Source organism: Pterocles gutturalis, unplaced genomic scaffold, assembly GCF_000699245.1.
Source record: "Pterocles gutturalis isolate BGI_N339 unplaced genomic scaffold, ASM69924v1 scaffold18304, whole genome shotgun sequence".
Classification (NCBI taxonomy): Eukaryota; Metazoa; Chordata; class Aves; order Pterocliformes; family Pteroclidae; genus Pterocles; species Pterocles gutturalis.
Genome location: NW_010136124.1, coordinates 25890 through 37662, shown reverse-complemented (window position 1 = coordinate 37662; position 11773 = coordinate 25890).

Below are 11773 nucleotides of genomic sequence, written 5' to 3'. Positions count from 1 at the left end.
CAGTCATAAAGGCAGGTTGTGTCTATACTGATGAATTACAGAGGAACATGGAGCAAGATTGAAACCTGCACCGTTGTTCATCAATGATGCTTAATTGTTACAACACTCCTGGCGTGGTTGGACTGTACCAGCTAGCATTCTTTCCCACACCCTCCGTATAACACTATCTGTGAGTGTTTTACCAGTCCCATGAGCTGCTGCACATCCTTCACATAATTTTAAATATTTTGAGCATAAAAAAACTCTCTCCCTCTCTCTCTCTCCCTCTCTCTCTCTCTCACACACACAAATTATGCCTAGAGGTATAGCAATACCCTATTTTGTCCAGGGGATATCAAGGGCCAACTGATACATACTGTGGATAACAACGAGTTGTGTGTCATTTGGCCTCGGATCTAGGAACAAGTCCCCTCTCTCTAAAGCCTCAATAACCTACTGCAAGAGCCAGGTTTTGAGGTAATCAATACTGCAATTTCCTGAAGGGTCAATATAGTGTGGGGGACACCATACATCAGGTAGCCCACAAGCATCAGGTGACAATAGCTTCCTGTTGAATCTATTATCCAAACAGAGCCTAAAGCACCAGGTTTCTATAGGCCTGCTCTGGGCACACTGCTGTCTCTGTCCACTACATGTTGCCAGAGGCTTCAGAGCTCTGTCACGGCAATCTCCTATTTTCCACAGAAAAACAGCAGTCAGCAACTACTGCATGCCTGAACTCTGTGACATTTAGCCCCGTGACCTCCATATCCCCCGTGACCTCCATATCCATGCTGGTTTTCCGATTGGCCAAATCTACTGTGGATGAGATCAACAAAAATATAAATATGTGCACTCAGTTTAAGAGAAGAATGATCTCATCCCTTAGCCAAAGATGAATGTGAATAAAACTGTTTGAAGACTATTATGAATTCAGAGCATGAAACAAGGCTTTCAAACACAGTCTTTACTGGAACAAGAGGACTGATGGACAACACGTGGAGCGCAGCAAATGTCATGCAAAAAAGAGTAACAAAGCAACGAAAGTACTAAAAATCAACACCAAGAAAGGGTGGTGGTGTGACAAAGAGAAATCTATGGTCACGCTTAATTTTAATAGTCACCATCATCCTTGTTATTTCTAAAGGACCTCCTGACCACTTCCATGAGAACATGCCTAGAACTTCTTGCTTTGGGGTAAATTCACTCTAACGGATGGCCTTGATTTCAAGCTGCACATGAGCTGCAGGTTTAACTTCATATGCAATACAGAGTAATAGCTGCATTCAAAGACTCTAGCTGTATAGATTAATTACGTGGTCGTATTTGTCCCTGACTCTGCCATGGAAGCTCAGGTAATGCATACAATCCACAAAATCAATACACACCATTGCAATGCTTTGTCTGCTCAGTAAAAACATGAACAAATTACTTCATTCCTATATTTGAGAAAGCAAAGAGAGGTGTTCTACATACAGGAGCCTAAGCTGACAGCAGAATAAGAACTGAGGAGCAGAAAACTGTTTGATCAGCTTGGAGTTCAAAGACATGTCACAGCAGTAACTTCCAAACTGGATTACTGTGACACTGACAGTAACAAAAATACCTTTCTTTTTCTGTTCATGCCTACAGCATACTTGAAAGTCAGTCAGTCTCCATATGTACGGCTTCGGACTTGCTGGGTAGTCTGATTCATTCTCAGTCTATCAAAAATCTTAAGTCATATTTAAGGTCCATGAAGATCACATTGTATGCTTACACAGTTTTGAATTGAAACTTAATTTACATTTAAGTAGATTCTACTGTAGTGCATACTTGCATTTTCCTGGAATTTACATAACCCAAAATTTGTTACTTGCCATATAATTCTTACATTAATTGTGAGTTCTGTAGCTGTCTCCACTAATAACAAGCTAGCACCATATACATCCTTGTCCTGCCAAAGACCAGTCTAATTCCTCCTTCCTTCACAAAATGGCACCACTAGTATACCATTTGTCACATTTTTTATTCTTTGTCAAATCTCTCTTTTCAGTACAGCTACCTCAAGGCAGTTACTGCCAGTGTTAAGCTTTTACTAATCAAACAAAACACCTTCATTAACTTGCCAATACATATAATTAAAAACAGACTATACACCTTGGGTGGGGTTTACCAACGCTCCCAAGCTAGGCTCCTCATCACACTCTGTTGCATATACTGAAGGGCGTACTTATCAAGGTGCCTGCAAGTGAAATATCCAAGAAAGCAGGGACTGTAAAGCTGCCAGCTTTCAAAGTACCTGGACATATCATTTGCAGCATCTAGAACACAGCATGTCAATGTCAACAGGTTGTCACAGCATAGACTGAGACTTAACAGGATGGCAGACCTTGTTAAGTTTACCACATTTTAACACAGGCCAATGCTTGCTTTGTGAATATGAAATTAACATTGATTTTCCTGATTTGCAGGAGGTTTTATGGTTAATATATTGTGCATAAAATTCCCAAGACTATTAAGATTACTGGTGTATCTCTGCAGCTTAACTTCCGCTCAAGCAGAGACTTCTTTTTTTTTTTTTTTTAATTTAATAACTTCTATCTGCAGCTTCCATCACCCCTCTAAATATCATCATTATTATTCTTAAATCTACAAGGCAAACTATCTCAGCCTGATCAGGAGGAAAGCTAAAGTTTTAAGATAAAACTGTTAACATTTGGACTGAAATTAAATAATATAATAAGATAAATACTAAAATTAAGCCAAACAACTATTCCTAGAAGAAAACTAGTAAGGATTCAGAGATTTATTTCCAAGAATTGTTGGGTATTCTATTCTTCTATCCTTAACACTTCCATTTAAATAAGAAATGTGTGTAATAACCATTCTACAAAGAACAAAAAAGAAAAATAAATGAATTGAAAACGCACCATCACAACTCAGTTATGTTGTGATTAATTTTTGAGCACCATCTGCTGGTCTGCTTCTAAAACAACAACCACATTTCTCCACTGATGGTAATATCTAGGTACGTTACCAGGTCTGTATTGACTTATCACTAAACTTATTACATATTTATTAAAAATTCCCACGTGTCATGCATTATCATCATACTAGAGGAAATAACAGAATTCACGTAATAACGGACAGCTATAGAGGAGACGTGTTGGAAAGGTTTAAAATAGCTGCTCTGCAGTTAACACAGATTGAGATAAGCCTGTCACAGTGATGGTTTTAAGCTGAAAAGGTTTCTAAAGTACACTGATGTCCTGTTTTCAGCTGAGACAGAGTTAACCTTCTTCACAGCAGCTAGTGTGAGGCTGTTTTGGTTTTGTACTGAGAAGGCAGCTGATAACATACTGATGCTTACAGTTGTTCCCAGGACAGCCAAGGACTTTTCAGCTTCCCTGCTGTGCCAGTGTGTGCAGGTGCAGGAGAAGCTGGAAAGGACCACAGCCCCAATTACTAGCCTAGGATTTGATCTTATGTTTAGGACTGAGATCCAATTTGGCCAACGGTATATTCCATAACATGCATATCATGTCCAACACACAGATGAGGATCTGTCCAGAAGTACTCTCTTGCTCTGCGTTGTCTTCCTCTGGGTCACCCCTCTCCCAGCATCGTCTCGGTCTCCCAGATGCTCAGGCTCTTATGTCTGTCCTGGGATTGCAGCTTCAGGACTTTCCTTGACTGGGGATCATTAGCTGTGAATAAGCTGAGCCTTGGTCATTGGGTGGTGAGCGGTACCACTGTGTATCACTCGTTTGTACATTTGTGTATATTACTATTATTACCATAATTATTATTATTTTCAATTTTATTGTAGTTTAGTTACTAATTTGTTCTCATCTCAACCCATGAGTCTCTTTTCCTTTTACCCCTTTAATTCTCTCCCTCATCCCTGGGAGGGGGCAAGGTGAATGAGTGGTTGTTGTGGTGTTTGGCTACCAGCCAGGACCAAAACTACAGCAACTGAAAATGAAAGCAACTTGGACACTGTTTTTGTCTTAATGTACCATATGTCACTCCTACCACAGCTCTTGTCAGCAAGAAAAGAAGAGATATCACTGCCACCTTTTATTTCTTGCAGCTTCTCAGATAGTACTGGAAAGAGTTGTGGAGAAATCTTCAAAGGCAGAACCTCACTCTCAAACATATCATCATGATTCCTTCTTGCTTGCCTCTTGCTCCTAGTAACACACTGCCATCTGCTTTTCTTGTCTTTCTCCTTACTCCATTCCAGAAAGAGGAGGACCTAACATTTCCTCCAGGACATGACAAAGTCCGATGTTAGGAGCCTAGATTCTGACAGGGTTAACTATTAGCAAATCCACAGCCTTATTCTTTTCTCCTTCTCCCTAAAACATTAAATAAATATTCATTTAATTTTGCCCTTACCAAAATATTTTGTAACATAAGAAATCTGCACTTGCTTTTTGTTAAAGATACTAATTTTTTTTCCAGCTTGAATTGCCTTGTAGTGTCCAGTTTAGAAGAGAGCATTTGAATCTTGCCACTTTCTTCCCACACTTCTAACAAATATACTTAAATACCACACACACATATAATGAACTAAGGTATTTTTTAAAATATCAATTAATTTAAATAAAAATTAGTTTTGGTATCAAACTGAAGGTAAAATCTTCAAGGCCTAGATATAAAATACTGGTCCATTGATATGCTGAACAGTTATTTAATTGAGTATTGAATAATCACTAACAATTATCAATTGAATTATTAATTTATTCATATTCCACAATTACTTTGTCTGCTGCCCTGAACATTGTAGTCAATCTGCGTATATTCTGTGTAATAGTTAATATTTCACAGTAGACTGTTGTCAGAGTAAAATCTTGATTCCTACAATATTCCAACAAACACTTAAACCTTTTTTCTTTTTTTATGTTGAAGTAAATAGGACTGCTTCTGCATTTTTAGTTAACCATATATGTTCAAGACTGAGACTTTGGAGCCCTGCGGAGGCTCACAAAAATTTAAATCCAAGCAAAAGGGCATGCAGAAGGCTACTGTTCATGAATGGAGTCTTTTCGGAATTGAAATATGCTCAATACTTCAAGGAACAGTAACACTTCATACAGGAGAAAAAAAATCCAAGTTGTTAGTCTGAATCAAGATGGTTCTCAAAAGAGAAAATGTAATGAATTCTTAATAACCATTAGTAATTTGCAGGAATACCAAGGGCAGAGTTTCATTGACAAGAATACTGATAGTAGAGTTAGTCCAAAAGTGAAGATCCTGGAATAACATAAACAGACATGTTTTTGAATTCCTTTAATATTTCAATGAAGACATTATTTTTGCATTTGCAAAACAGCAGTTTAACAGTTTGCCTCGTGCGCTTTTCTTTTTTCTAAAACAGGTAGGTATACTACAAGGAAAATATATAAACAACTTTTTATTTATCCTTGTTCTAGAGAGAAGAAAAGTTAACTAAAAAAATTAACACAACAGTTTATCTCGTTGCCTGGTTGTATCTAGTTTTCTTCATCTTTTCACACTAACAACTTGTTTCTCTTGGGTCTCAGTGATATTCTTCATAAACTTGTACAGTCCCACGATACTTTATCTAGCGCTGAGTGACATCCTGAGGCATGGAACTGTTGTTTTATAATTCTACCTTGGCCACATCCCACATTATAGGAAATGGTTAGAAGCTGTTGCTCAAGTTACTAAATCTCATCATAAGCAATAATTACTCCTAAAACATTCTTATCTCAACAGTTCAAAAATACAGTCCAATGAAATGCAGTTTATAATGTTAAAATACTGATGTTATGAAGGAGTTCCAAGCAAGTTCCCAGCTTACATCTAATTATAGCACAACAAGCACAATGCAGGGGGTTTTTGGCTCTAGTTTTGGAAGCACTAGCCATCAGCTGGGAGTATTTGCAAATTTTCAACAAAGTTACTTCCTCTGTTCCAGCAGGCTCCTCTTTTGATGCCCTGCTAAAGTTTCAGGATGTTTTTCTTGTTGCATCCTGCCTTAGTGGCAAGATATAAGCTCTGCTAGAAGCCCTCTACAGGTTTCACAGTCTTCCAAGGAAAAAAAAAAACCCACAATAGAATGTCCATCTAAGGCTAATAAAAGAAGGTGGGAACAGACTACCGGCAATTAACAATACACATTGCATGCAACAGATGTGGAGAATCTTGCAGAGCTAATTCTGCTCTAAGAAATCCACTGTTACTTACTGTTACAGATTGCACTATGTGTGTATTAGAGGAAAGAGTATTCCTATCTCTTAAAGAAGACTTGCATTTGAAATGCTTACATTGATTTCCTAGTTCAGCTGATGTTTAATAACAGCAGATGCTACCAAAGTGAAAGACTAGTTTCAAGTTTCCTTGCATCTTTCTGCATCGACTTCTTAGTCAGTAGTTGCAGTGGACTTCAGAGCAGACAGAGGTGATTAAATCAATTCTAAAAGCTTGCGTTTGTTTCAGCAAGAAGAATTCTGTCTGTCTTTACAGTTAGTATTCTTAGGCAATACAAGATTGGCTATTTGCAGAAAGCAGATAAAAGTATCAGTTCTTAGTTTAAAATAGCAAGCTTCCTGTGCCATGTCATCTGTATTTTGCATGTGGAAGAAAAGAAATAGGGTCTCCCATCCAGTTTCACAATGAGTAACTTCTTCTTCAAGTATAGTAGCACGGGTCTTCAGTGCAGTTGCAGCATCTGCAGTCTGAATACTGATCCAGCTCACTCCCTCTCATACTCTTTTCCTATTACAGTGGCCTGTAAACCACTTAACACAACAGACTGGGAAGACAGGGCTGAAGGGAGGAATTAGGAGGAAAAAATGATTGATTCCCACTGCTTTTGTAGCTGAACCTCAATTAAGAATATTGGTGGTGCTTCACACCTCTAGGGTCTAGCTCCCCTTCCTCCCTCCAACATTCTGTTTTAAGACTGCTGCATCCACAAGCTTTTCCCACACTGGGACAAGTCCAACAGAGCCTACCAGCAATGATTTGATATGCCACCAATTATATATTTGCATTTCACCATTCACGCTTACCCTTTTTTTATAAAACCTGGATTAAATTACATCTGATTTCTCAAAGACTGAAAATGTAAATTATCCCATGATAACTGGGTAACTTCACACTTGTCCCACCTCTCCAGGCAGGCTTCGTGATGCTTTATGAAGTCTCTGGAAGGACCAGCACACTATAAGCTGTTCTTTGATAATCAGGTTTCTGCACAAAATGGGCTATACAATAATCTTCTTGTATAGTTTAAAAATTAGCCATAATACTGTCATATTAGAAGAAACAATCTTTTCTTTTTCATCCCATTGCCCAGTCATTGGATGGGAACAGATTTAATATATGCTGTTAAATAAATGAATGGAGTCTCACAAATACATGAATTTGTCTTACACTGCAGCGGACTAGCACTGTTACAAATGTTTGGTGTCAGCATACAGCATGCCACTAATTTAAAATGCTGTAAACCACTGTGTTACGGTATTGTCTTATATCTTACCTCCTTCAAAATTTAATTTTAGGGATTTATCTCTTCTCTGGAAGACAGCTAGCTACGTAGTCCTGGGACGGTAATAATCCTTCTGTGAAAACTCATGTTATTTTAAGACATCTATTATTCTGTAGTAGGCCAATGCCAAGGATTTTAATGTAAAGAGAATAGATGGAAAAGACTTTGTGCTTCACATAGCAGAGCACTGAGCCAGGATTTAAAATGACTTGATTCAAAAGACAGACAATCCTTTCTGTGAAAAAATAAAGCAGAGAAAAGATGGAAAGAGAAGGAGCAAATGAGCAGAAGTTAATTTATGTGACCTGAACATTGTTTAAATATGCTCACATTTTATAATCTCTTTTCCAGGTTTTTTTTTGGGTTTTGTTTTTTTTTTTTTTTTTTTTTTTTTTTTTTTTATGTTAGTGCTTAGTCAAGCGACTTCTTCAGTCAAACAGTGTAGGAAGATGTTTGTATTTGCCTCTTCTCAGCTACCATATCTCTTGCAATATGATAGAAAAAAGCCTGAAACTTACTTCCTGAAGTTCAATAGAAACACTTTCTTTACTATTATGTATAAAGGTAGGATGAAAGGAAAAAGCTAGGGCTCACATAAGGGAAAGGGTTTTAAATATAAGTCCCTGTAATTAAGTAATTTTTTTGCCCTGTAGGGTCTATCTTAATCATGTAAATGTTATCCAAGCAATCAGTTTTGTCTTGAAAATACTTGTGTTTTGCCCTCAAAATTATCTTTCCAAATGAGTTGATGTGAAAAGTGGCCAAAATTAGACATCTGTCACTTCCTCAAATGCCATGTGAGCCCAGCCATGCCTCCTTTGATGAGCTAATCAGTGTTCCAAGAGGGTCAGGACTGCCCTGTCTTTGAACATACTCTGTACAACAGGCAGGATACTGCTTTTGCACAGGAGTTCTCATGCAGCACTACAAGAATTAGAATAACTGCTAAACACTTTGGTTACATAAATAAGGTATTTGACATCTGTGTCCTTTTCAAGAGGAGCCACAAAATGCAGTGAACCAAGCATGAAGACACCTTCTAACCCTGTTTTTCCCAAAAAATATTTGAACCAAAAACAAAAGCAAAGGGAATCCTCTGTCACTCTGTGACATATTTATGTCACTTGTTCATGACAGTGACAAAATATAATGATAGAGAAACAGCACAATATGGCCAAAGTATAATAATTACTGCTTATGTTACTACAGCACCAAGGAGGCCCTGTCATCAATCAGAAGCCACTGTGCAAACAGTATATGGACACAAAAAAAGGTAAGACAGCCCCCACCTCTAGAAACAAAAGTCATGAGAGATGCATACCACCACAAAATCTGTCAGTCAGTCTTGGCAAGACAGCAGTATCGTCACTGTCAGTTCTTCTGCTGCCATCAAGACAAAGGACACCACTGAAGAGTCAAATGAAAACAGGAGGTAACTGGAGTAGGCTGTGTAGAATTATTTCAGTACAGAGCCTTCTACTTGCTACAGATGAGTCTGCCAAGCGTACTGCTTGTGGCAGACTAAAGGTTCCCATTGGAAGCTGATTTGTATGATCCCACCTGAAGCAGATTTTACAGAACGGCGTCTGTAATTTATTCCTGCAGTGTCTAATAGTAATTTTCACTTACTTTCAAACTTTACTTTTGTCTGCAGCCCATTACTTCAGTACTTGTATGAATTCAGTCAGTCCATGAATTTTATTGGGGATTTCCAGTGTTTAGTGGTTATTTGTCTCCTTGTCTCCTTTAGGAAACCACATGGGAAAATTCAGACCTTCCCGAAGTTTTCTTGAATGCCTGCTGCATCATATTTTTGAATTATATACAGCAACTATGTTTTTTTCCATATGGTACTGTCTTATGAGGTGTCTAGAATCAAAATTTAGCTAGGAGGGAACAGAAAAACAAGCAGAAAGTGAAATAATCATCTAATAAACTAAGTTCTCTCTATGAAGACTTTAGAGTAAAATGTTTAATTTGTATGAAGCATGTGCCTGAATCTCATTGTCTCTAATAGCTTCCTAGCACTGAATGACAGAAACTGGAAAGCTTCTACTTATTTCCTTCACTGGCCTGAATTCAAATCCTTTACTTTGTAAAATTTATGCCAATTCTAAAAAAGAAAAATCCAAACAACAAACATTGCAGCACAGCTTCTAGGCTGAAACTCAAGAATTGCTTTTTAAAATTAGATCTCCATGTAACAGAGCTACTATAAAAATATAAACCTTCTGTGCATTATGTTTGCTTTCTGATTTCTCCCTCCTTCCTGCTATGGGAAAGTGTTCAAGCTCATGTTTTACACTCATAATACACTTGTTTAGTCTGCCACTTTTTTGTCTTTCTCCCTAACTTCTATTCAGTGTACACACCAGAGTCCAAATAAATCCTAACACTACATTTAAGTTTTGTTTGCTACTGAATCACAAATAGTAAATAGTTTCTCTACTAAATAGATAAATATCCTTCCCATATCAGATCCAGATAATGTGTGTGATGTGAGATATAAAGACTTTGTCTATGAAAAATATATTTATATTTATATCTAGAATTATGTCCACTTAGCAAACCTGAGCCATTCTGCCCTCCCTCCTTCCTAGGAAAATTCTCTAGGGAGTCCACTATAGTACAAGGGGTTTGCTGATCTGACAAACTTTCAGAGAGAAAATATTTTGTGAATGTGTGGAAGTCTGTGGTTGATAAGAATCATACTGCTTTAGAAAGTTAGAAACTTAGCTCCTTTAAGAATGGTAATTGTACATGTGGTGTCCTGAAATGCCTTCTCAGCTGGAGAGAGGAAGTTGGAAGAAATAGTGAGTCACACTACCAGCTTTTGATGTGAAAACCCTGCCAGCAAGTGCTTGTGGAACATCGCTGTTCTCCCTCTGCCTGGACTCTCTGCAGTCCTGTCACCACAGAGCATTTGGAGTTCCAGCAGTCCTTCCACTTCTGTGCGCAGCGTACCTCTGTTTGAAGCACTACAGTAGTGGTGAGATCCTGCACACGCTGAGGCCAGTGAGAGCATCCCAATGGATTTTATAAAGCTAGAAGAAACCCCAGTTTGCACTGTTAACAGGCCAAGACAAAAATTGGAAAAGATACTGAGAAGAAAAAGAAAACTTTATCATACTGAAACACAAAGAGTCAGATTGTGATTTGTTCAGTAGTTAAGCAATGCCAAATACCTCTGGCTTATGAATCAAACCTGCTTTATAACGACAAATCTAAAGTACACTCTTCAGTGCAATAGTCTGTCCAATAGTACAACACAGGTAGTAACTATTTTTAATTTATTCTCAGAGAGCTCCATTAAAACTACCAGATTGTAACTTGCTGCTTTTCCCTTTTTTTTAAGTCACAGAAAGACACTTCTATTTGAAGCTTAATTTAAGTATATTTGCTAGTAATTCTTTAGTGTGGTTGTACTTTCTTTGCTGTAATATTTCCTTTTAGTATCTTTCATTTTTATTGCTTCAAGACTTACCTACCGTCATATTCACAACAGCTTTATTTTTATATCCTTAAATGCTTCCTGGATTGCTTTTGATGATAGCTACAGCTCTATTTTTTTTGAGTCTTAACTGTTTTCACAAACACAGACTGTCACATTTTTTATTACGAAATGAAAAGGTGCTTCTTTCTGTATTCAGACCTCTCAGAGGACAGAGAGCAGGTTATAATTATTTGCCATTTCAATAAAGGTCAATTACACTATGTAATACAGGAAAGGAAGGAACCATAGCTTCTATAAAGCCATTAGCCAAATAGCAGTTAACTTTAAATTCTGGCATCCATGATGTCTCAGCCCCATCATCACCTGTCAAATTCATGAAAGAAAACCACCGAGCATCTGATTACATGAAGGCAATTACTTTTGGTAAAATAAACTTTTAAGAGCACAAGAGGCTGTATCAGCAATGAAAACATTTAACTGACCATTACTGCCTCAGGCTTTACACTTTTCAAATTACAAAGCATTATGAAACAAAATTTATTTAAATCTGCATTTATAAAGGAGAAAGGCATAGAAAGACTTGTCCTTCATAAAGGACATGTAAACAGGATTTAATATTGACATAGCCTCAGTAGAATCTTTCAGTTGAACAGGAAATACTACAATCCATCCTATAAATTATTCCACTGACCCCCTAAAGCAAGGATAGCTTATAATTAATACTTGAAACAGGGTAACATACTCCAAAAAAAAAAAAAAAAAAAAAAAAGCAGAAAAAAAAGAACAGAAAAGCTCATGAGAGATTTCTGATTCATCAGAAAGGTCTCATCAGCTGT